Here is a 24,275-nt window from a genome sequence, read left to right as displayed (position 1 = left end):
TGCTTGTGAGATATTTATTTCCATCATTACCATATTAAAAACACTTACTAGTTTTAAGCATGAATCTAGTGTAGCGGACAGCTGTGGATCCGGCCCAGCCAGGATGCCTGGAACATGGAAGGACTAGGAGAGGGACAATACTTCCCCCAGGACACAAGAGGGCAGTCACCCCGGTTTGTATCAGGGCCACAGGATCGGAGCTTAGAAGCTCAACCCTGTTGGGGCCTGTGGCACCCGGATGACTACAGATCCTTGGACTGCAGCACTTCCGCCACACCAGGAAGTGCTGCCGGAACAGGAACCAGGTACACCAGGAATGCTTCCGTGTGCCCATGCAGCACTTCTGCCACACCAGGTCATCACGGAGCACCTGGAGCACATCCGGGTGCATTATAAAAGATGCTGCCTCACTCCATTTGGAGAGCTGGAGTCGGGAGGCAGAGGACGAAGCTTGTGGGAGAGGAGTGGAGGTGGCAGAAAAGAGGGAAGACAGAAAAGGGACCAAGTTATATGTGGCTGATTTGTGCACTGTGTTGTATAAAGGACAGAAGAAGAATTAAAAATGTGTGTTTTTAGGACTTGTCTTGGTGTCTGTCTGTGGTCAGTTTATATTCCACACTAAAACTGTTTTCGTTTCATCTGTTAAAATATTTTTCTAAGCATTTCTTTACTAACCTATTATTGTACAGTAGCATAGTCAGCAAGCCACAATCTACTGAGTAAAATATATTACTTCTGGGCATTCCTAATGTTTTGCCAGAAAAGGCAAATGGGTAAACCTGATAAATGCTGTACTTTTCTGCCTTTACAGCAGAAAACAATTAGATTATGCGGAGCAGAATTTGAACTAGCTGCTAAAATGTGTTAAGGAGATCTGCTTGAAGAACAGGTCTCTGTCTGAAATTCAATCAGGTGCAAACATGCAGAAGCCACACAAAAAGCCAGGAAGAATCAAACTATGCAGGCGATACACCTGGCTGTCTAATTTTAGCTGGAGCGGGTTGACTTTGGTAGGTCTACATTTATAAATATTTGAATCAGTCAGGCAAGAAAGCTTGATTACCATAAATGATTTATTATGAAAGGAGTGGAAAACTTTGGGGCATTAACAAATTCTAGTTTAAATGCAAATTATTCTAATAAGTAGTTAAAGTAAATTTAACTTAAACGCTATACACTCAAACTATTACAAAACAGGTCACTCAAAATGGTTATTATTATTTGAAATTATATTAATACAGAAGAATGATTATTTAGAGGGCTATTAAATGAAAAGTTGTACTAAAATGTAACATGCAAGCACCTAGTGTGTGCATGTCTATTTTTTTAACTCAGACATACACATATGTGAAAGATGTGGGCATTTGTTAAGTAAGGAATACTGAAAGGCCACACCATATAAGATGCAAATGCATATTAATTATCTGTATATAAATAATGTAGGCCTCATTTGTCTTTGGGAAGGCACCAATTCTGTACATTTCTCCTTTTCTCATCTTTTTGATTCAGTCTGGTAACTAATTATGCTTAAGGCTGGCTCAGACCTAAACTGGTGTCTTTTAAACAATACGTTTATCTTCAAAATTTGTTGCTCTACTGTACATGATCTGATCCGCCTTAAGCCGGTGGCACATTCTAACAACTTCTAGTAGGAATTAGTTGTCAAAGTTGAAATGAAGATATCAGATTACATGGCTAAAAATTGCAGGCCATCTCACAAACAGGCCCGCTCCCACAACTTCTGTTTGATTTGCAGGCTAGTTTGACTGAATGGGCATATCAGACTATGTGTTTGGCTGTCATGGAATCATACTGTGACTGCCCTCGACTTACTAAGATTATGTAAGTGAAGTCTGCGACTGAAAATCCCTGGAAAAGATGGATACAGTATGTGACAGGGCCTTTAGCTGTGCTACATCACCATACCATATGTTCTATACCTGCAAAACATTCATATAGCACAGGCTCTGCCAGGCAGAACGTTCTAGAACATGAATTTTCTAACCTGAACATGAGAAAACTACCCGATCAAACCCAAAATAAGTGTAATTTTATTTTTTGTAGTTTATACTGTATGCACTATATGTTCTAGACCAGAATATCCATACATAATTACACAGCGATTTAGTTAAAAAAAATTAAACTGTGGCCATCTGTAGAATATTATGTAAACTCACCTTATCCTGAGATAAACTCTAAGGTGGAAAGCTAAACCAATCAATCACCAAATAAATACAAATGATATACACTAAAACAATTCATTAAAGATAGTCATAACACAGGCAGAGCAACACGATCAAACTAAACTGTGTTGAGCATGAATTATTCATAATCACATACACAGTGGTAAGGAACAAGAAACAATAAAACACTAATGAATTTCCTTTAAACACATATGAGCCTATTCCCCGTTACAATGTTATATACAGTTTATCAAGCTATAGGAAATCTTCATAGGATACAGAGGTGTATTATTAATTAATTATTAATTAAAACAGCTCATTCAAACCACAAATTAGACTAACTTAATAATTGTATCTTTTAAAAGTTAACTACTAATTATATTAATTTTCTTTTTTTGACAAATACCTAAAGCAGTTAATGATGAACACATTCTTGTCAGAATAATTATGTAAAAGAAGGACTAAGTCCCACCTTCCCAGTTTCAGTTTATTTCTTTTCGGGGAAATTGATTTCCTTGTAGTTCAGGACATAAGTGACAGTGCTGCTTTTGCCATATACTGTACATAGAATGAAAACAATGCAAGGGTTTAACTTTGACAACTTACTTTACAAAAGAAAAGAAGTAAGAGTATACAGCTCTGACTCCTTGCAGCCCTGTGCCTGAAAGGCAAATACAGACAATGGACTAATATATGATTCATTATAGACAGTGCCACCCAATTAATCCTGCGCCCACATGGTACTGTAGATGCTAAATCAATGTCAAACCCAGCATCTAGTTTCAGATTAATTTCAACACTCTACCTTATAGTTTCTTGACATCTCCACAATGCTAAGCACTTACGTGGTATGTGAAAGGTTGCCCATTCCAATCAGCAGTGGGCACAAGGTAAAATTCTGCTTCAAATTCGACATCAGTCCTTCACAAAGCTCATACACACACACTTATATAGGTAATTTAACATCTCTAATTGACAACCTGTCAATCTACTGTATACAGATGTATTGGTTATTTTATTAATTTTAACCCAAGGAACCAGGAAGTAAATTAACAACTTTTTTCAGTATTTCTACCAGCATGCCCTACTCAGGATTGATTCTATTTTAATTTTGAATTGATTTTCCTGAAGGCAAGAATAACTTTAGTAATATTTAAAATTTTGTCACTATTAATTGGGTTAGTATTTACTGTATGTCTAAATGTAACTTCTCCCATAGCATGCTGAAGTCACAGTTTGAAGTATAGTGTTCTTATTGCTGTATGTGTGTGTGCCAAATAATCACCAAACAATTTTAATTTTGAACATTTAGGTTTGCTTACCATTACAAAAAAAAACAAAAAAACCTACATTTTGAAGCAGTATTAATTCATGAACTTAAGTTTAAAAACACCTCAGAGAAAGACACCTTTTTGGTAAATGACCAAACATCTGAAGCTATGAAACTGATGTATATAATAAATTGGGAAAAGTGGTGAAACAAGGCCAAACATAAGTCGTGATATCAGCTTATAACAAATGGTGCCCTAGTGACCGCTCCACTTTGTTATGGAGTACACTTCCACAATAAGAACAGCAGGATGCCACCTTCAGCTTACTAGAAGCAGCAAAAAAAAAGAATACAGTTACTGTATAATGACAGTCTTCTGGTATTCCTAGAGACAAAACATTGAGCAATGTTAAGAAATTGATGAGTTGATAAGCACTGCATGTTACATTGATTAATGTTGCTATTATTCGGCTTCCCATGGTTTTAAAAAACTAATATTTGAGATCCTAAATATTCATCACATTCTTCTGACCTTGATCCATCCAGTTGTCAATTACTGTGGCTTTGATCAGGAAAAATGGAGGGTTTTAAATTTAACATAGTCAATAACTGCATCTGCCTTTGTTTCCCTAGGCTGGAGGAGGAAAAGGCCCTGAACACCTGATGTCACATCAGACTGACTGCCAATGTGCCTGTTCCTTCTGGACTGTTCCTTATTTAACATCACTAACAGCTGGAAGATACCGTTCATTCCCAATGAGAAAAGACTTCCCATGGAGTGATCTAATAGCTTGACAGAGAGCAGTATTACATAATAGACCATCTGCCTTGGACCAAAACTTCTATCTTTTGTTACTATTTTGTTTTTCTTTTGTTTTGAGCTAACAATACTTATTAAATGCAGTCTACCTAGCTGATACCCCCAACATATTTTATATGTACCCCAGTTGTTTCCATTATGTGTACAAGCTTTAAAATGTATTAAACAGAATGACAAACATAAGGGCATACTGTACATATTTTCAATAGTAAAACAACCTCCCCAACAGGATCTTAACAGTGGTCATTAAAATTCTACATTTTCTTTCTGTTTTCCTGGTTGTTACTTGCATGAATTTCATTTGGGCACAATTTCTTCCTAGTTCATTTCTGAAAGAATTACAGGTGATTGAGTAGTATAGCTATTGATAATTTTTAGCATTGTTTTAGTTATGGCATTGTAATTGTATTTTGTGTTTTAATGTTACCATTTCCCATGCTATTTGCATGTGCTTTTCAGGGTTGTTAACAACGTTGATTGTTATCCATGCAGACAACAACAATGAGGCTTGTAAAATAATTGCATAAAAGATGGTGACGTGCACATTCAAATTTTGAATCTAAAAATACGAAGACAAGAGCAAAGGTGAATCAAATCTAATTTATTAGAAAATTACTTGCTTTACAAAAAAAAGAAGCAAGACTACACAGCTGTGATTTCTTGGCATCCTGGTACATGAAGACAAATACAAATAGACTAATATATGGTTTATTATATACAGGCCATCCAATTAATCCAGCGCCCATATGGTACTGTAGATGTGAAATCATCATCAAACATCATTTTAAATTGTAGTGTCTTAACATAAATTTAGATGGCAAGTTTTTGTTTTGTATAAAAATTGGAATTAGTAACTTTCAGATTTCTATGTAACAGACCCTAATCAGTTAATTTCACCCTAAATGAATTAACATTTATTTTTTCTCAGTTACATCTCTAACCATAACCTTACCCTGGAGTATTACATAACCTGTTTTGTGTCATTTTCTGGGCATGCCTTGTGCCTAATATTCTGGCCTCTGTGACCAAGAATTTGATTAAGTGAGTTTGAAACTTGCTCAGCAATGAATTTCTAAGCCTTAATGAACTGTCACAGAAGCAAGTCCTGGATTTCACTACTAAATACTGTAAATACAACAATATGGTAAACAGGTGGGCTCAGTCATGTATAAACTCTCCAAATAGTCCATGATTCAAATCTTTGTCATGTGTAACGCTACATATAACACATTACCACTTTATTGTGTCATGCAGAACTAATTTAACCACACAATTTCTCTTTTCCTCGCATATAACATCTCAGAACACAATGAGCATCACTATCGAATTACTGGGACTCATGCATACAGACATTTTACAAATAGAAGTTATGGAGAAACTTGTTTTATTTCTGTTTGGGTAGACTTATGAGTTGGCACTTGATCTGAACTTTACAAGCAATAGGTTCCAGGCAGGTTGTTTAATTTTAAGAAAAAGCCAGTGGAATTTATTATGACACATTGGACTTTATTCTGTACAATGCAGGCATGAAAATTTTAGTTAGTTTTGTACAAGCAAGTAAACATCAAGATTCTCCTGTCTAAAGCAATGGAATAAGTATGTTGGTGAAAATTCAATTTCTGCACAGATGGTTCTTCATATAGACAACTCAAGTAATCATATCCAACACAGGGGAGATCATGGAGCAACTCCTAATAAAACACTAACAAAGCTAGATACACTAATACTAAAAATTTAAATAAATATACACAGAGACCATGTTTCCTTATTACTGTACAGATTACCACTGTTATTTTGTACTGTCTCTGTTCTACAGAATATGAAGTAAGCTACAGTTGTGCTTGAAAGTTTGTGAACCCTTTAGAATTTTCTATATTTCTGCATAAATATGACCTAAAACATCATCAGATTTTCACTCAAGTCCTAAAAGTAGATAAAGAGAAACCAGTTAAACAAATGAGTCAAAAATATTATACTTGGTCATTTATTTATTAAGGAAAATGATTGAATATTACATATTTGCATTGTCCATCAAAATAATTATTTTACCTACCTAAGAGAGGAAGAGGCAGTCTGGTGGAATAAAGGACAGGAGATGAAACATAGTCATTAGGACTTGCGAAAGTTAATTATCATTAAAGCTATAATCAGTTTATCTAAAAATCAGTAAAAAAAAAAAAAAAAAGTTGTAGTCAGGAGTTCCAAAAAAAATGTAATCTAAACTGCAGAAACAGTAAATCTCAGAAATTGCACTAGAAGGTTTGGTTCTGTGTCCTTAATCTTGGACAACGAGGAAGTACACAACACTGACCTTGTAATGACTCACCAGTGATGTCATGTGCTGCCAACTTCCTGTCATCAGTGTGTAGCAACAATACAATAATGATAATCAAACAATTGACAAAATGGTGACCCCCGTAAAAAACTACATGACATTGCAATATAATTTTAGCTACTTGAATGAAACTGAAACCAAAAACAAATGAAAGAAAAAAACAAACAACTAAAAGGGACATCAGGAGTACAGTAATCCCTCCTCGATCGCGGGGGTTGCGTTCCAGAACCCCCCGCGATAGACGAAAATCCGCGAAGTAGAAACCATATGTTTGTGTAGTTATTTTTATATATTTTAAGCCCTTATAAACTCTCCCACACTGTTAACATTATTAGAGCCCTCTAGACATGAAATAACACCCTTTAGTCAAAAGTGTAAACTGTCCTCTATGACAAGACAGAGATGACAGTTCTTTTTCACAATTAAAAGAATGCAAATAGATCTTCTTCTCTTCAGGAGCAGAGAATTTCAGAGGGAGAGAAAAAGAGAGAGCTCACAAAGAAAAGCAAACAATCAAAAAATCAATACTTGTGCTTTTAAGTTTGCCGCATTTTAGAGGAGCGTTAGTATCTTCTAAGCAAACAGCCTCTGTGCAAACAGCCCCTCTGCTCACATCTCCTCCGTCAGGCGCAGAGAACGTCAGAGAGAGAGAGCGAGATTAAAGCAACAATCAAAAAATCAATACGTGTGCTTTTGTGCTTTTAAATATGCCGAGCACCGCAATAAAGCAGCATTTTTTTAGAGGAGCGTCAGTATCTTTTAAGCAAACAGCCCCTCCGTCAGGCGCAGAGAATGTCAGAGAGGTGAGAGAGAGGCAGAGACAAGCAAACAATCAAGCTCCGCGCGGGATGCATATCTTATACCATTGAGGAGTTTTAGTTAATATGTAATACATGCTCTGATTGGGTAGTTTCTAAGCTTCTAAGTGCTGGAGGAAGGAATTTAATCTGCCAATAGCGTCCCTTGTATGAAATCAACAGGGCAAACAAACTGAGGAAGCGTGTAGCATAAATTAAAAGACCCACTGTCTGCAGAAATCCGCGAACCAACGAAAAATCTGTGATATATATTTAGATGTGCTTATATTTAAAATCCGCGATAGAGTGAAACCGCGAAAGTCAAAGCGCGATATAGCGAGGGATTACTGTACTGCAAAAAACAAAGGGTAAAGTAGTTAAAAAAACAATCATGATATGCTTTGCAATTAACCGGGGGTCCATTTAGAACACAGGTACCCAACGTTTTCACACTCAAGATAAACTTTTCAGACTTCAGGAGATCTACAAGTTCCAAATCCCACTCAATGTCACACAAAGTGTCACATTAAAGCTACTGATATTCAGTTGATGTGCATTTTTCATTTCAAAAAATGGAGAGATGAATTTATTTCCTACCTTTAATGGGATGTTTGGCAATGGGAAGAGGCTAGTTTTTCTTAATCAGTGAAGGTGCTGGTTGAAAGTCTCAGTCAGGCTGATATGTGGTCATCTGTCATGGTGGATCTGAATTTGGCCTTTATTGTTTTCATGTGGGAGAAGGTAGATTCACATACGTAGGTTGATTCAAAAAGGCTGACAGGAAAATGGCAGGCACATTTCCTTATGTTAGGATAGTGTCCTCTAAAAGTAGGCCCCAGAATTTACCCTTCATGTCAGTGGTTGCCCTGGATTCATCTGAATGTCATTCTGAAAAGTAATAATTTCACTATCCATGGCCGTTGTGACTAGGAGAAAAAGGGATACCATTTTGGAGGCAATGTTATTTACATCAATATTTGTGCCAAATGGGAAACACATGTATGTGGTGACTACTTCAAATTGTTCAAAATCAGTGAAATGTCTGTCAGATTCTTATGAGATGCATTGAACTTATTTAATATAATGGGCACTGTCGAGATGAGCTGGTGCTATGCCCTGATACTCAAGTTCTGGCTGAATATTTGGAAAGTATCGTAGGTCATGGCAATGCAGCTTTGTTGAAAGTAGTTGTGGGTGGCACGGTGGTGCAGTGGTAGAGCTGCTGCCTCGCAGTAAGGAAACCTGGGTTCACTTCCCGGGTCCTCCCTGCGTGGAGTTTGCACGTTCTCCCTGTGTCTGCGTGGGTTTCCTCCCACAGTCCAAAGACATGCAGGTAAGGTGGATTGGTGATTCTAAATTGTCCCTAGTATTGGTGTGTGTGTGTGTGTGTGCCCTGTGGTGGGCTGGCACCCTGCATGGAATTTGTTCCTACCCTGTGCTGGCTGAGATTGGCTCCATCTCTCATTCTTTAAATGGCTTGTTTTGTTTTTCAAGAACATGACTTATGCGGTATGATGCTATGGTCACTCGTATCATTCTGATGTGATGCTTCATAAAAGTGGACTGTTGTGCTGCTAATTGATTCTTTAGTTTTTCATAGCTTACTTTGTGCTGGGAAATCTCTTTCATGGGTTTTGTATATCATTTTGAAATGTCGTTCTAGGTTGCACTTCTTTGATAAAGTGACGCTAGTTTGGCATATCAGGCACACAAATTTAGAGTTGGACATAACAAAGAAATAATCTTCCTCCTATTCAATGTGAAAATGATACATTTTAGCTTCCTGGGTGTCCCAGAAGCTATTGTTTTTGTGGTACGAAACACCACTACAACTTCTCAGCTGCTCAATGCTTTTTACCTTCCTGCAAAAATATAGAGCTTCATAGTATTTTTCAGGTTTACCCTACATGTGCACATACCTCACCTGAACCCCCAATGTCCTGGGGATGATAAGCTTTCCGAGTGCTGGAGGAAGGAATTTAACTGAATTAGTTAACTGCAGTAGCTATTCTTGCATCAGTGTTAAAGGCATTTCGTAAATGTTTTGCTTATTCATTTATGATATGTATTCTGCATGTGTAATCCATTAATGCATATCTTACACTGTTTTTATGTTATGTTATAATGATAAGTTTTAAATCTAAATTGGATATAGCAAGTCACTATATATGAACATAATACTTTCCTATTAATGTAGGTGAAAATAAAGACTTTTTTTAACAAGCAGACTCTTCAAAGTCACAGTATCTTCTCAAAGTATATATGAGAAAGAAGGTGCCAGACACACACACACATTGAAATCCAGCTAAAGTGCAGACCATTGACGAGCTCAAGAAATAAAAAGGCATAATGATGCGGGTACAAGAAGAGTAGTACTAAAAATCATTTCCGTCTTGCCAAATATGACTGTAGTACACCAGCATCTACAAAAAATTAAATTTTTTAACAAGCCCTTTGCACTCCTTAGCTAATTGTGAATAATGCCACAACAAACCCAAAAAAGGGTGCCTCACACTAGACAGCCTAAGTGCAAACTTAAAAGCCTACACAGGCCCAAAAATGGGGCTAAGGTTTTTAAATAGCAAAAGTGTCCTTTAAGGAGGAGAGAGAAAACTGTTTGAAAACAGTGGTTCAAAAGACAAACAAAAAGAAAGTTTCTTTATATTTAAAGAACTTATTATAATTCAAAAAAAGAGAGACGCAAAGGTCAAAACCAGCAAAAAATAAGCAAACAAAACCCCTAAATCACAAGACAGAGAACAGTACCTTTAAATAAGAGCCAGTGGTTGAAGCCTGTTTTCCTAAGAAAACACAAAGCAGGGAAAAATATTAAAAAATGAAATGCATAAACTGTACTGAGCATTGAAGTTTCTGTTTGTACTGTATACTGCTGGGTCAGTCTCTCTGCTACATCATAGGTGGCCCTACCTCCTTGGGCACCACTACTACTACTACAGGATGCAGTGCATATAATACAGAAAAATACTACATGGATACATATACGATGGAACAATTAACTGATGAATAACAACATATTTAATAAAAAAAAACATAACGGACAAAGCTAAAAAGCATAATCTATACTACAGTATACAAAATAATATTCAGAAGGAAAGAACAAAGTTAAACTAACAGAAATAGAATGCTGGTTGAACCATGGCAGACAAACTGCAACACAATCTTTGTTCGCTTTGTGTAGTGACTAGTTAACCCACAACACTGCAGTACAAAAGCGGAGAAACAGATTTCTTTACAAATCCTTCAAATGTTAAAAAGGGTGCAAAAACCAACAGACAGCTAACAGTGGTACCCCTGCTATTGATGCAAGTCTCACCACCTCAACTGGACAACAGCAAGCACACATTAGTCAGCTTGCTAGCACTGGAACCATGTCTAAGTGTTCATCCTTTGCAGATATGGAGAGGTCAAACCAGCTTTACAAACAGAGTGTAACAGCTGGTTATCTATCCAGCATCCCATAGGTGTCAAGTCACAGTGCTGGCCACTATGCCATCATACAGTCTTTATATCAGTATATCTTTAACTCAGATGGATATTAGAGAATTTTGATTCAGATTAGAAAATGTACTATGGTAAAAAAAAAAAACATGAGTATTTTGCAGTTAAGTACATGCGCAGAATATCAATATCTGTCTAGAATAACACTGATATTCACTTCAGAGAGGAACAAGGTTGTTATAATCCTACTTACTCAATAGCTGCTTTGTGTTTTGAATTTGTTATCATCATGAGGCAACTTAAAACGATTGTAAAAAAACAGTTAAAAATGCAGAGATATAAAATGATTAAATAAGAGTGTAAAATGATATTATGTAAATTCACATGTTCTAAATAGTTCTGGTTAAATTAATTAAATAGCTTATTTTATATGTTTGCCTTCACTAAAAACAACGGTGTCTAATGTACTGTTAAGCTCCTTGGGAAATGCTTTGCACTTGTCTCCTAACAAACACAGGTCCAGTAGTACTACATTAGTAATCAGACCTAGAGACAAATTTGTTCTGTGCAACATACATTTTTAATGGAAAGAAAATGCCCAGTTATGAGAGTGTGGTAAGTTATTAACTTGTGACAGTGCTGTCTCTATGGGTTTAACTCGCAAATAAGAGTAGGACTTCAATGAAAAGAAATCAGGAGTAAGGAGTATTTGCTCAGACTGTGAGATTGAGGAGGCTACTGTTGATATAGATAGATTTTATTTGTCTTTTATGATCTGCTTTCCAAACCAAATGAATCGTGTGAAAGCACACAATAACCTTTAGAACATTACACATCTTTTCTGGTGACAGCTATTAATGAAAGATGGCATGTTATGCTGTATATATAACACTGTAATGCTACCTATGACAGTATGTGCAATGACTGAAATCACAAGTTACAGTACCTCTTTACAAATGTCAAAATGGAATTTCAATTCACTATTTTAAGTGACTACAACTTAAGCAGTTCAGAAAACAAATCCTTGATAAAAAAATGAAGTTATAAAAATTCAAATAAAACAGACTTAGCAACTTGAACAATTGCAAACATGGAGTCAGTAAATGTTATTGCTTGTGTAGTGGCTATCAGACTAAAGTACTTATTGATCTTGTCAGGCCAGCTACCTGTAGCATTTATTGTTTAACTCGCTGACTGCTGGATCATTTATGACCAGGACACTACATTATGGATATATACATATGTGTAAGTAACCCCCAGGGAAGACAGGAATAGTTCAATCAATCAGTCTTTATTCAGTCACTTCATTCTTTGCAAAGCAGAACGGCAAAGTTTTCTGGTTTCAATCGGCTTTTAATATTAATTTTCCTCCCACCCCCGTAATTATGAAATAGCATCTAAGCATTTCATCAATTCGGCCAACCATTTAATTTTTGTGCACGTGTCAAGAAGGGCCCCAAAGAAGGAAAAGTCATCTCTACTGTGTCTAACAGATGCGTTCCTAAAGAAAGAAGTTGTCTTATTTCAGCTAATTGCAACCTGTCTTATGACAGAAGCCTGTATGAATAACCTACCGTTATAGAAAAACAACTTTTAACACTTAATAGATTGCAAGCAGTTACATTTTCTTTCACACATATAAGATAAATAATGAACTGTATCAAAACTCAACAAAAATGTAAAGAAATGTATTAGAAAGTAACTGTTTTATTATCAAGAGTAACTCTGTCAAAAAATGTAAATAAACTGTTAATTACTTTACTTTCACAAGGAACATGACTGAAGTCTCCACTTGAATGAGAGACCTTGAAGCATGGCACCACACTGAGTGCAGGCTTAGAAGCACATGTGGTTCAAATATAATGTGTTTTTTTTTTCTTCTCCATGCTTGTTGTAAACAGCACATTTGGTAGTTGGTGACTGTGCTCAGCAGGTGGCAGAATGTCCACATAGTGCTGTCCTGGCAGTCGTAACAAGTTGGATGCCTTGTGATGAAGAAGTGCATTCGGAGCACCTATCCAAATCAGTACCCAAGCCCACAGGTTTCACACCATCCAGTTGATTGTCACTATCTAGATCAATGTCATTATCAAAAAAATATTCTTGCAACAAATCTAGTTGTTTCAAAACATCAGCAGCTTCATTCCTTTCTTCGTGATTGAATAAGTACAGACTGATTTATAAAACTATTTTCTGCAAATTATTGCCACTGGAAAAAAAAAATTGGGGGCTATCCACTAGTTGGCAGCACTCTATTACATAACTGAGATGTGGAAGCAAAGATCTCCAGCAACCTGGTTGCATTTATTAGTGGCTGTATAATTAAATAATGACTTTTCTTGTATGGCATGTTATGATGGACTCAATGAGATACGAGTTAACTCGTGCCTCATGATCAAAGTGTAGCTTCAACTTGAGTAGGGTTGTGCCAACTTAACCTACAGTCATATGAAAAAGTTTGGGAACCCCTCTCAGCCTTTATAATAATTTACTCTACTCTCAACAAAAAACAGTGGTATGTCTTTCATCTCCTAGGAAGATCTAAGTACTGGGGTGTTTTCAGAACAAAGATCTTTAGTGAAGCAGTATTTAGTTGTATGAAATTAAATCAAATGTGAAAAACTGTCTGTGCAAAAATTTGGGTACCCTTATAATTTGGCTGATTTGAATGGATGTAACTGCTCAATACTGATTACTTACAACACCAAATTGGTAGAATTAGCTTGTTAAGCCTTGAACTTCATAGACAGGTGTGTACAATCATGTGAAAAGGTATTTAAGGTCAATTGCAAGTTGTGCTTCCCTTTAACTCTCCTCTGAAGAGTGACAGCATGGGATCCTCAATGTAACTCTCAAAAGATCTGAAAACAAAGATTGTTCAGTATCATGGTTTAGGGGAAGGCTACAAAAAGCTATCTCAGAAGTTTAAACTGTCAGTTTCAACTGTAAGGAATGTAATCAGGACATGGAAGGCCACAGGCACAGTTGCTGTTAAACACAGGTCTGGCAGGCCAAGAAAAATGCAGGAGCGGCATATGCGCAGGATTGTGAGAATGGTTACAGACAACCCACACATCACCTCCAAAGACCTGCAAGAACGTCTTGCTGCAGATGGTGTATCTGTACATCGTTCTACAATTTAGCTCAGTTTGCACCAAGAACATCTGTATGGCAAGGTGATGAGAAAGAAGCCCTTTTTGTACTCACACTACAAACAGAGTCGGCTGTTGTATGCAAATGCTCATTTAGACAAGCCAGATTCATTTTGGAACAAAGTGCTTTGGACTGATGAGACAAAAATTGAGTTATTTGGTCATAACAAAAAGTGCTTTGCATGGCGGAAGAAGAACACCGCATTCCAAGAAAAACACCTGCTACCTACTGTCAAATTTGGTGGAGGTTCCATCATGCTGTGGACTGTGTGGCTAGTTCAGGGACTGGAGCCCTTGTTAAAGTTGAGGGTCGGATGAATTCAACCCAATATCAACAAATTCTTCAGGATAATGTTCAAGCATCAGTCACAAAGTTGAAGTTACGCAGGGGTTGGATATTCCAACAAGACAATGACCCAAAACACAGTTCGAAATCTACAAAGGCATTCATGCAGAGGGAGAAGTACAATGTTCTGGAATGGCCGTCACAGTCCCCTGACTTGAATATCATCAAAAATCTATGGGATGATTTTAAGCAGGCTATCCATGCTCAGCAGCCATCAAATTTAACTGAACTGGAGAGATTTTGTATAGAAGAATGATCAAAAATACCTCCATCCAGAGTCCAGGCACTCATCAAAGACTTTAAGAGGTGTCTAGTGGCTGTTATATTTGCAAAAGGAGGCTCAACTAAGTATTGATGTAATATCTCTGTTGGGGTGCCCAAATTTATGCACCTGTCTAATTTTGTTATGATGCACATTTTGTGTTAATCCAATAAACTTAATGTCACTGCTGAAATACTATTGTTTCCATAAGGCATGTCATATATTAAAAGGAAGTTGTTACTTTGAAAGCTCAGCCAATGATAAACAAAAATCCAAAGAATTAAGAGGGGTTTCAAATCTTTTTCATATGACTGTATATTGGAAACTACTGCAAAAGTGGAAGATTACAGTTCTCCTCAAGGTGTAGGCATACATGTACAGAACATACTGGTTCAGATGTACTTCAGGGAGTGGGTGGTATATTTCTGCCTCAAAGATCTTGAACACCAATTCATTTTCTGGTTGGGGTGTCTTCATTCTAGAGCCACATAATTTCTCCATATTCACATACCAAGGACTCTATTTTACTCACACATATCAAATCACACAATATCATATATTGCTTGATTGATGTTCACTTCTAAATTTTCTTACTATCGTAAATGTATGTGCCAGCATGCTGTTGTTCTTAACTTAAAGTACCCTTTCAATTATTTATTGTTTATGAATATCATTAAAGATTATGTAAATTGCCAAAGGTCCAAGAGTTACATTTGTGCTGCTGAGCTAATAATAATGCAAGTCATAAGAATTTTTGCAAAAATAATAGTCTCTGTTTTACTAATTTTGTGGCATCATTTGAAAGCAGGGGTCTTTGGAAATTTTAATTGTGCTTTAATAAACGGAATCAATATGAATTTTAAACTATGTATTCCCTAATCTCTAGACTATTGAAAAATATTTTCTTACTATGTGAACATTGAGTGCTACACTTTGAATACAGGGGCTTGAAAACAGAATAACTGTATGTGTATAATAATGCATGTTGATAAGGCTCAACAATTACCATCTGATCAGCACAAAAATGGATGTTTTGCAAACAGCAGGTTTAAAATCTTATCATGTAGTCATAAAATTATGGGGTGAATGTGTGAATTTAGCACTTATGCTTTGAAACTAATGCCCTTGCTAGTCCTTTCATAACATTTTTTTAGTTTTAGGTTACTGATTGTGTGTCTTTCAGGGTGGGATATTAGTCATCCACTGTCATATTACAGTTCTTGTCAAGTTTTAAGTGTTCAGATGCTCTTTTCACTCTTCTGAAGCTATCACCACTATTAAAAAAGTATCATCTCTCCTTGACATTTGACTTAAGCTTGGTATCCCAGCTCATCTAGAGGTATTATTATTTTGCAAGCTGTGAGTGAACTTGAGTGGCGTTATTGAAATATTAGTGACATGCCAAAATAATCTAAACTGCCTGGATCACCATATCCATCAGAAAAAGAAGGCACTTGTCTGGAAAGGCAGGGCTTGACTATAATAATCATACATTTTATTTATATTACACTTTTGCCATGTTCCCATTGCTTCACAAATATTGAAAAGGGCCTAAAAAATTGAAATACAAGCTCAACATGAAACACTGGGGAGAAATCAATATTCAGGTATTAAACAACAAATAAAAGTTACAAATGTGAAATAGCATTTTGGGGAAAGGCATGAAAATAATGAACAAGAATAAAATACAAAGGGATGTGAGATGATAAAAACAATGTAATAAGTGAAACAGCATAACTTTACAAGGACTTGGACCTAGGAGGTAAACTGAAAGAAAAGGTTTAAATGTCAGTTTTGGCTTAATTCCTACTTGACTGGCTGTGTTTTAAGTTGCATTTTAAAAGAGTGAATTGAGTCAGCAGATGTAATTGGCTTAGGTGGTTTATTCCAAGTTTGAGTGCAATAGAGCTGAAAGCTCTGCCACCCATCGGGTAGAGGTTAGCTTGGGGCACAGAACAATTGCCAAGATCAGTGGGCTGGAGTGAGCGAACAGGACTGAGTGATGCAGGAGTTTATTGATTAAGTTTGCAGTAAGGCCAGATAAAGCTTTATAGTTTAGCCAAAGACTCTTGTATTTAATCCTAGAAATCACAGGAGGCCAGAGAAGACTGCTACATGCCATTCGGCCCTTGTATTTGTTAAACAAGAGTTGTGTTTGAAAAGTTAGTGTTATGCAAGTACTGATCAATGCTGGGCTCTTTTTCTGTTCATAATTTTTAAGGACAGAATGTAAAAGTGCAACAAAGGCTTAGAGAGCATCCAGTTTAGTTATCTAAGGCCTGCATTTCTGCTCCTGAATAATGTTGTTCTCTTTCCTTAATCAAACTGTGATCTGTGATGTGCATTGGTGCAATTAGCAGCTGATTGCAGTGCAGCTGGAATAAGACGTAGTACCTCCATTTATTCCCAAAAGGTAAGGAGTAAACAGCTGCTCCAAGTAGTGTGTGACAGTAGAGGGCGCTGTTGCTCCTCAAAGCCTGCAGACAACACGTCCATACACTAAGTAACAGCGCAAGTATAAACGCAAACCAAGTGTAATCAAGAGTCCCCGGTTCAATCCCCATTCACTCCTAAATTTGCCGTTTTCAGCAGTAAGCTGCTCTTTGTGTTAATATTATACAGTACACACATACACTTGGTTTGTGTCTGTACTTGCGCTGTTACTTAGAATCAGATTTGGGAGGGGAGGGGTTAGGGTGTGTGAGCTTATTCAGTGCAAGCAGGAACAATGCACATGTTGATCTTTTTTTCTTTCACTACATGTGCCTTCCCTGTTTATTTATATGTTTAGTGACTTATCTTCCTGTCTGTCTCTCTATTACGCAGTGCTCTATCTGTGTGTTATGGATCTTAAAAATAACAGTTATAAGGACACTTGTTCGTGTTAATTGCAGTCTCAATTGTTAAAAATATTTTAAAAGGAGCATCCCACATGAAAATATAATGATCTCATTAACTGACAGTGCATACCAGTTTATACATTTTATGTCCGTTTGAGGTTAAATAGAAAATACATTAAATCATATATCAATCGACACACGCTGCACGCAGGCAAGCGGACAGTGAGAGTGGAAATAAAGACACTAGATAGATTGTATACAACAGGCAAAAATAGCAACCACTTGATAGCAGTATTAGCTATAATGAATGAAAGCATGAATTAATCAACAGAATTAACCGCGATTGACATTTTAAACTTAACAATTTACTTAAGAAAAAAAAACAAAAACGCCCCAGCACGCAGAAAGCAGGCGCTTGCAGGCAGGCAGCGGCACGGGCATGGTTAAAAAGAAAAAAAAAGTAACACTTTCTCCCTAGTGGAGAATCGAACTTGAGTCTCTGAGTCTCGGTAAGCATGCTGCACTCTGAGAGGCAAATCTTAGCGCTACGCCATGGAAGCTATTGTGTTGGTCTTCAACCTTTTGTGAAAGTGTTAATTTGATCTTTGGAAATCATGCTTCATACATTCTATAGTTTATGCCTACATTTTGTAACATTTATTACTAAAATATGACAAAGTTTCTGTTTTAAGAATCTGTTTACACAGATTACTGTAGAAATGGAACACACGTGAAATGCATGTGTTCCAAATAATGATCTATTATTTCCACTCTAAAACTCCAGCAGTTGAGTCACTCCCAGATAATCAAACAAGGCATGAGCTGGGAAAACTTAGTGAACGATCTGCAACGGTGGGGGATGGAATAACTGGCTACTTGCTGCTCCTCTTAAACGGCACATTTAGGAGACAAAGGACACTGGCGGAGAGGGGAGAACGGTTTTAAGGTGGGCTGGATCTACGAGTTTTTTCATAGACTCTGGTAATTCTAGTGTTAAATGTTGCACTTGCCTCCTAGTACCCAAGAGCCCCTGCACCCTCAGCAGATGGCCAATCAGAGCCCCTGCAGGGACTGCTGGGGGTTGAATGTTCAATCCTCAGTAAGACCGCTACAATAAGTTTAAAATCTAAATTTAAAACGAAAATCTAATTGTGAAAAAATAGTGTGAAAATAACATAAATTTCAACATACTACAGACTTGAAATCTGCAAGGTATCAATATTATGCCTTTTGAATCGTCATTGACCATGGAGGCTTCTCTTGATATATGCTAAAAAGGAAAAAACTGCTCCTCCCCTATGTTGAGATGTGCCATTTGGGGTGGAATGGATATATAGTTTAGATTTCCCAGAGACATCTCACAATAAAGGGGGCGTAGCTGGCAATGCCCTTTGGAAGAAGATCCAGGGGAAGACCCAAAACACACTGGACAGATCATTGACTAGCCAGGTTCATTTAGAATTCCCAAAGAACAGAATGACTAAATTCTGTGCCTACAGCCCTAAAAGCACAAATAGAATTTCAAAAGATGTCTGGACTTAAAATTAATTTGAAGAAAAGTGTGCTCTTTCCACTTAATTCTCTAGCAAACAACATTAGATTGGACATCTTCCCTTTCATCATTGCATATCAATTTAAATACCTAGGAGTAAACATCACAAGTAAATATTAAGCTCTTTTCCAACAAATTTTTGCTGTTTGCGTGGATTAAATTAAACAAGACGTGCATACATGGTCTAGTCTCCATCTTACTTTAACAGGAAGAATTAACATTGTGAAGATGACTATACTCCCTAAGCTTTTAATCCTATTTCAAAACATCCTCATATACATTAACAAATCTTTTTTTATGAAATTAGATTCAATCATAACCTAATTTATTTGGAATTCTAAAAATCCACACATTCAAAAGGCGACCCTACAATGACCTAAATCAGAAGGAGGCATGGCACTACCTAATTTTCAGTTTTATTACTGAGCGGCAAACATACAAGGGATAAAAAGCTGGACATTGACACAAATAGATGAAAAAACACACAAGCATGGTCTGCAATAGAAATGAATACCTGCAGCACTTTTTCATATTCCTTGCTTTGTACTCCAGTAAATACATGGTATTGCCAATATACTAACAACCCAGCTGTCCTTCATTCAGTCAGAATATGAAACCAATGTCGGAAGCACTTTAAGTTACAGATTATCTGTTATCTATGATAACCATCTTTTTCCACTCTCTTGAACTTACACAGTTTGAGTTTCATGGTTTGTTTCAATTACGACAGTATTTGTAGGACTTATGTTGAAGTGACATTCGGCATCTGTCAAGCATTGTAAGCATACAACCGGTTTCATCGATAACTTCACATCCAGCTTTTGAGAGTTTAAACATCCATAAACATCAAAGTGTCCACTACTGAAATCGTCACCTGTGAATCTATGATGTTTAAGAGGCATTGGCGGTTGTCGAATGGTGTAAAATATTTGGCCATTTCGGTACACTTGAAAGCGACAACCAAATAATTCAGCGGCAGCCATCAACTCACATGCAGAACCATAGGTGAAGGGCTTAAGCATTTCACTCTTATAGTGCTACTTTGTAGTATAATTATCTCCTGTACCGTCATCAGTCCACACCTTGAACCTGTCCCAGTCATTCAATACATAAGACACAATGTTCCTCCGGATATCAAGAGTGAGCCTGATATGGCTGTGCAATATGTAACACAGAGAATGGAAAAGGCAGGTGCCATCTCCGGGCATGGAAACCACTCGGTAAGTGACAGTTCTTTGATCAATGGTGATCACCTCGATAGACATGTTAATGGGGGTATGGTTGGAATGATAAAGGAAATGGGTACCTGAACAATGTAAGTAAGTCTAAAATACCTAAACAATAACTATAATCGTAATAAACGAACAATAAAACAGCGGAGAAGCCATGGATTAAATAAAAAGGCTGTAGTTATCAGCAGGGAGACGTGAATCCCGTGGCGAAGCAAGGAAGGGAATGTAGAGACCGGAGAGACGGACGGCCTTATATAGGCAGGCAGCGAACAACATGGGAGGCGTTGGGATGGGGGACCCAATGCCGCCTCACACAGTGACCGAGCTGCAGGCTATGGACGTATATATGTACGTAAGTAGGATTCAGTTAGCGTTGGGAACCCGCATACCAAATTTCTTGAAGATGGGCCCATAAGTAACAGACTGTTGAAAAGTTCAATATGGCGGCCGACAGTGGCGTCATACCATCGAAATAAGTACGTACATCGGTTTTGGTTAGCGCAGGGAAGCCGCCTACCAAATTTCATGAAGATGGGGCCTTAAATAAGAAAGTGCAACATGGCGGATGTTGTCGACCGTTATGACCGTTACGTGTAGAATTTCGAAATGAAACCTGCTTAACTTTTGTAAGTAAGCTATAAGGAATAAGCCTGCCAAATTTGAGTGAGTCAGTGAGTCAGTGAGGGCTTTGCCTTTTATTAGTATAGATTGCTGGGATTAGGAAAAATACTGGTACAGTAAATTTATAAATATGGATTGTACCAGAATCAATAACTTAGAAATTAGTGGGATCAGGACAAGAAACATGGTAAAAGCAATTTAAAAATGTGGATTGGGCAATGATCCAGAACCAAATTATTTACCTGTTATGCACTTTTGTGTATCATATTTTATTTATTTGTTTCTTCCTGGAGCCCACATTGTTATCCTCTCTAGCTGTGTACATTTTGCAGCATTGGGAGGTGGCAGGTGTCATTTTCTATGTCAACATTTGTATATAAGAACCTATTGTTCTGTACTGTTCAACACCCTGCTGTGTGCATTTTTGGGATTTTAGTTGTCACCTTTCTTCCAGGTTTTGTCAGGCTTGCATACTTTTAAAAACCTTTGCACAATTTTTGATCTGTTGGTATAGTTGCTGAATACACTTAACTCATCCTTGCCTCTCATTTCATTTTGTTTCTTTAAAGCTGACATCCTGTCAAGATTTGATTCTCACTGCTTGCGGCCTTGCACCTGTTTTGGTTGAATACAATCCAATTTCTGTCCTAATGTTGAAAGACAGTTCTGCTAGATTAATTTTTAACATTAAAATTACTTTCTAACTTTCTTGTAATAATCTTAGAAAAAGTCCAGAGCATTAGCAAATCTGAACTCCCTAATTTAGGTATACGCTAAAATGGTAAAAGTGAATTGGTCTCCACAACATTATCAGAAAATTGTCTTTTACAGTATTGAAATATAAATGTTTTCAGAGTATAAAATGTTTGACCATGTCTTTTCCACTTAAAGCTGCAACTTCTTCTCTTAGAATATGCTAGTTTTTACTGCTATTTATTGGACTGTGAGGAAGATATACATTTTAGCTAAATATTGTGAAGGAATGATAACAAATTATAAGCCAAAGCTGCAGATTGACGTATAAAAAAGAAAATCAGAGGAAAAGTTAAAGAAATTAAAGTGTTCATACTGTAAAGGAGGATATCAAAAAAGGAACATCAACTGAGTTTATCATCTTTTTACTATTTCATCAAATGGACATTAGAAAAAGGAGAGGAAATGATAATTTAAAACTATGCAAATATATGGAACTTTGATAGCAAAGATAGAAGTCATATTGAATGCCTGAGAGTTTTGCTTTGTGTCCCTTCCTAACTCTCTATAGTAGAAAATTCACAACTCTTCTTTTTTCATATGTAGCATGTGCCACACACATGCACATGGAAGACAGCTAAAGGGCTTGAAGGAGGGTAATTCAATGCCGGACCAGGGGGTGGCAGAGTGTGATAACCCTTTCTTTCTTTCTTCTGCAGACCAAGTACAGTAAACTCCACCTGGGCCTGATGACATCACCTCCAGTTACAGTCCCAATTACATGACTTCCGGCACCGGTGACATCACGTCCGGACCTGCTGATATCAATTCTTCTGACCAGCTTTAAAAGATGTCATTTTTGTGTTTGCAAATCAGTTCTGTTTTAGACACATGTCTGTAAAGTCCAATCATTATTACTTTTTTGCCTTTTTAAGCAACACATTTTAGTATAAAGGGTGGTTACCCCAAACCTTTTTGTGGTATCTCTGGCTTCATTTCACACATGTTAGTTTTAGACACAAAATCACTCTTGACTTTCTTCAAAAAGTTCTTGAATTATCCTTGGGTTCTGCAAATTTCTGGGGGAATTTTGACTTTTGGTATAACATTATCCCCTTGCAATTTAAAAACTAGAAACCAACTTATGGAGACATTGGAATGTTGAATGTTCCTATTACTTTAGGTGCTAAAGTGATATTGTTATTGAATTTTATGAACTGCTCTTTGCAGAATGTCTTAAGTATTAATGCATTGCACGAATACTTAAGTTAAAACTACTGCCAGCCGGCACACCCTACTTGCGTACTAGTGCTTTGTTTTCAAATATAGATACAGAACCTCATCAAAATACTTTACATTATTATGCCTAGAGTGAGGACAAAACAAACATAGATACAACAAAAAATTTATTTTCTATAGAAATATAACATTATCAGTCAGTGTGAATAAATATAATAAAAAGATAACTGTAAAAAAATAGTTGAAAAATACTAATGACAAAACTAACCAACTAACATATAAAAATATAACATATAAACAAAAGCAAATACTTTAAATGTTTTATAAATACACTAGGGGGGCTAGACTTCGGCACCCAACCCGCAGTTGTGGGCAGTCTGCCGCTTGCGCTATGAAGATTGGAGCTGAACGCAACCCAAGGAGATGTGGCCACTCCTCCAAAACCCCCTATTAAACTGTGATACAATGGGAAATAAATACAGTTTTTTTTTTACTTCTTCTTTGCTCGATCAGTTGCTGGATTCCTGCTGCTGCCGTGCCGCGTGATCTGAATCTTGTACAGCGCTTCGAACATTTAAAAGGCTGTACAGCAGTTGTCCTACTCTTTGTCTTTTTTTTCTGGTCACGGGCATCTGATTGTACTTAACCAGTAACAATATAATGGTCCACAGAATGGTCAAACTATTCTAAATACCATAGCTGCTTTAACGTTGTTACTCTCACTGCACTTTCATTTTCTTCTTTCAGCTGCTCCTGTTAGGGGTTGCCACAGTGGATCATCTTTTTCCATATTACTCTCACTGCACCACTCGGAGCAGCTGATCGCAAAGAGAATTATCGGTATACAACATTAAGCACACGCTGCCTCAGCCATGCTTCCTATTTGAACTGCTTCTCATATTACAAACGCTTCAAACCTTTCCTGTACTGACCTCATGGTTCAGAAACAGTTTCATCCCAAGAATTCTAAACGCACTCAATCAGTCCATCAACTGCTCCTTGTAGAACTGTTAGGACTTATTAGTACAGTTTCCTCACTGTAAACTTGCAGTACTGTTATAATATTGCACAACCTGAGCCACTTTATAAAGAGTGTATTTACATATGATGACGATATCATTTTTAAGATGAAGTGAAGCAAAATATGTTTATTATATTATACAGATAAAACTTTAACTTAATTTAAATAATCTATATTATTTAACACGGTGTTGTTACGCTAGCAAGGATCTGGCGCTCTGCTCCCCTCGCATCGTATGCTTCACTGGGACTGGCGTAAAGGATAGAATAATTAAACATGTACTACGAAGATATTTCAATGTTACTTAAAAGTTTTGAAGAATCTGCGTTATAAGCTTACAGATGGCTTAACGTTTATTACAGAGCTGATTGTGTGGCGATCGGTTAATTGGAGAAAGAAAAGGAAGGACAGGAATTGGAGGTTAGTACGTTTGAAAGAGACAGTACTGCAGGG

The sequence above is a fragment of the Polypterus senegalus genome, chromosome 6 (genome assembly GCF_016835505.1).
Source record: "Polypterus senegalus isolate Bchr_013 chromosome 6, ASM1683550v1, whole genome shotgun sequence".
Classification (NCBI taxonomy): Eukaryota; Metazoa; Chordata; class Cladistia; order Polypteriformes; family Polypteridae; genus Polypterus; species Polypterus senegalus.
The sequence above is the reverse complement of the archived record's forward strand: the minus strand, read 5'-3'. Positions refer to the sequence as shown.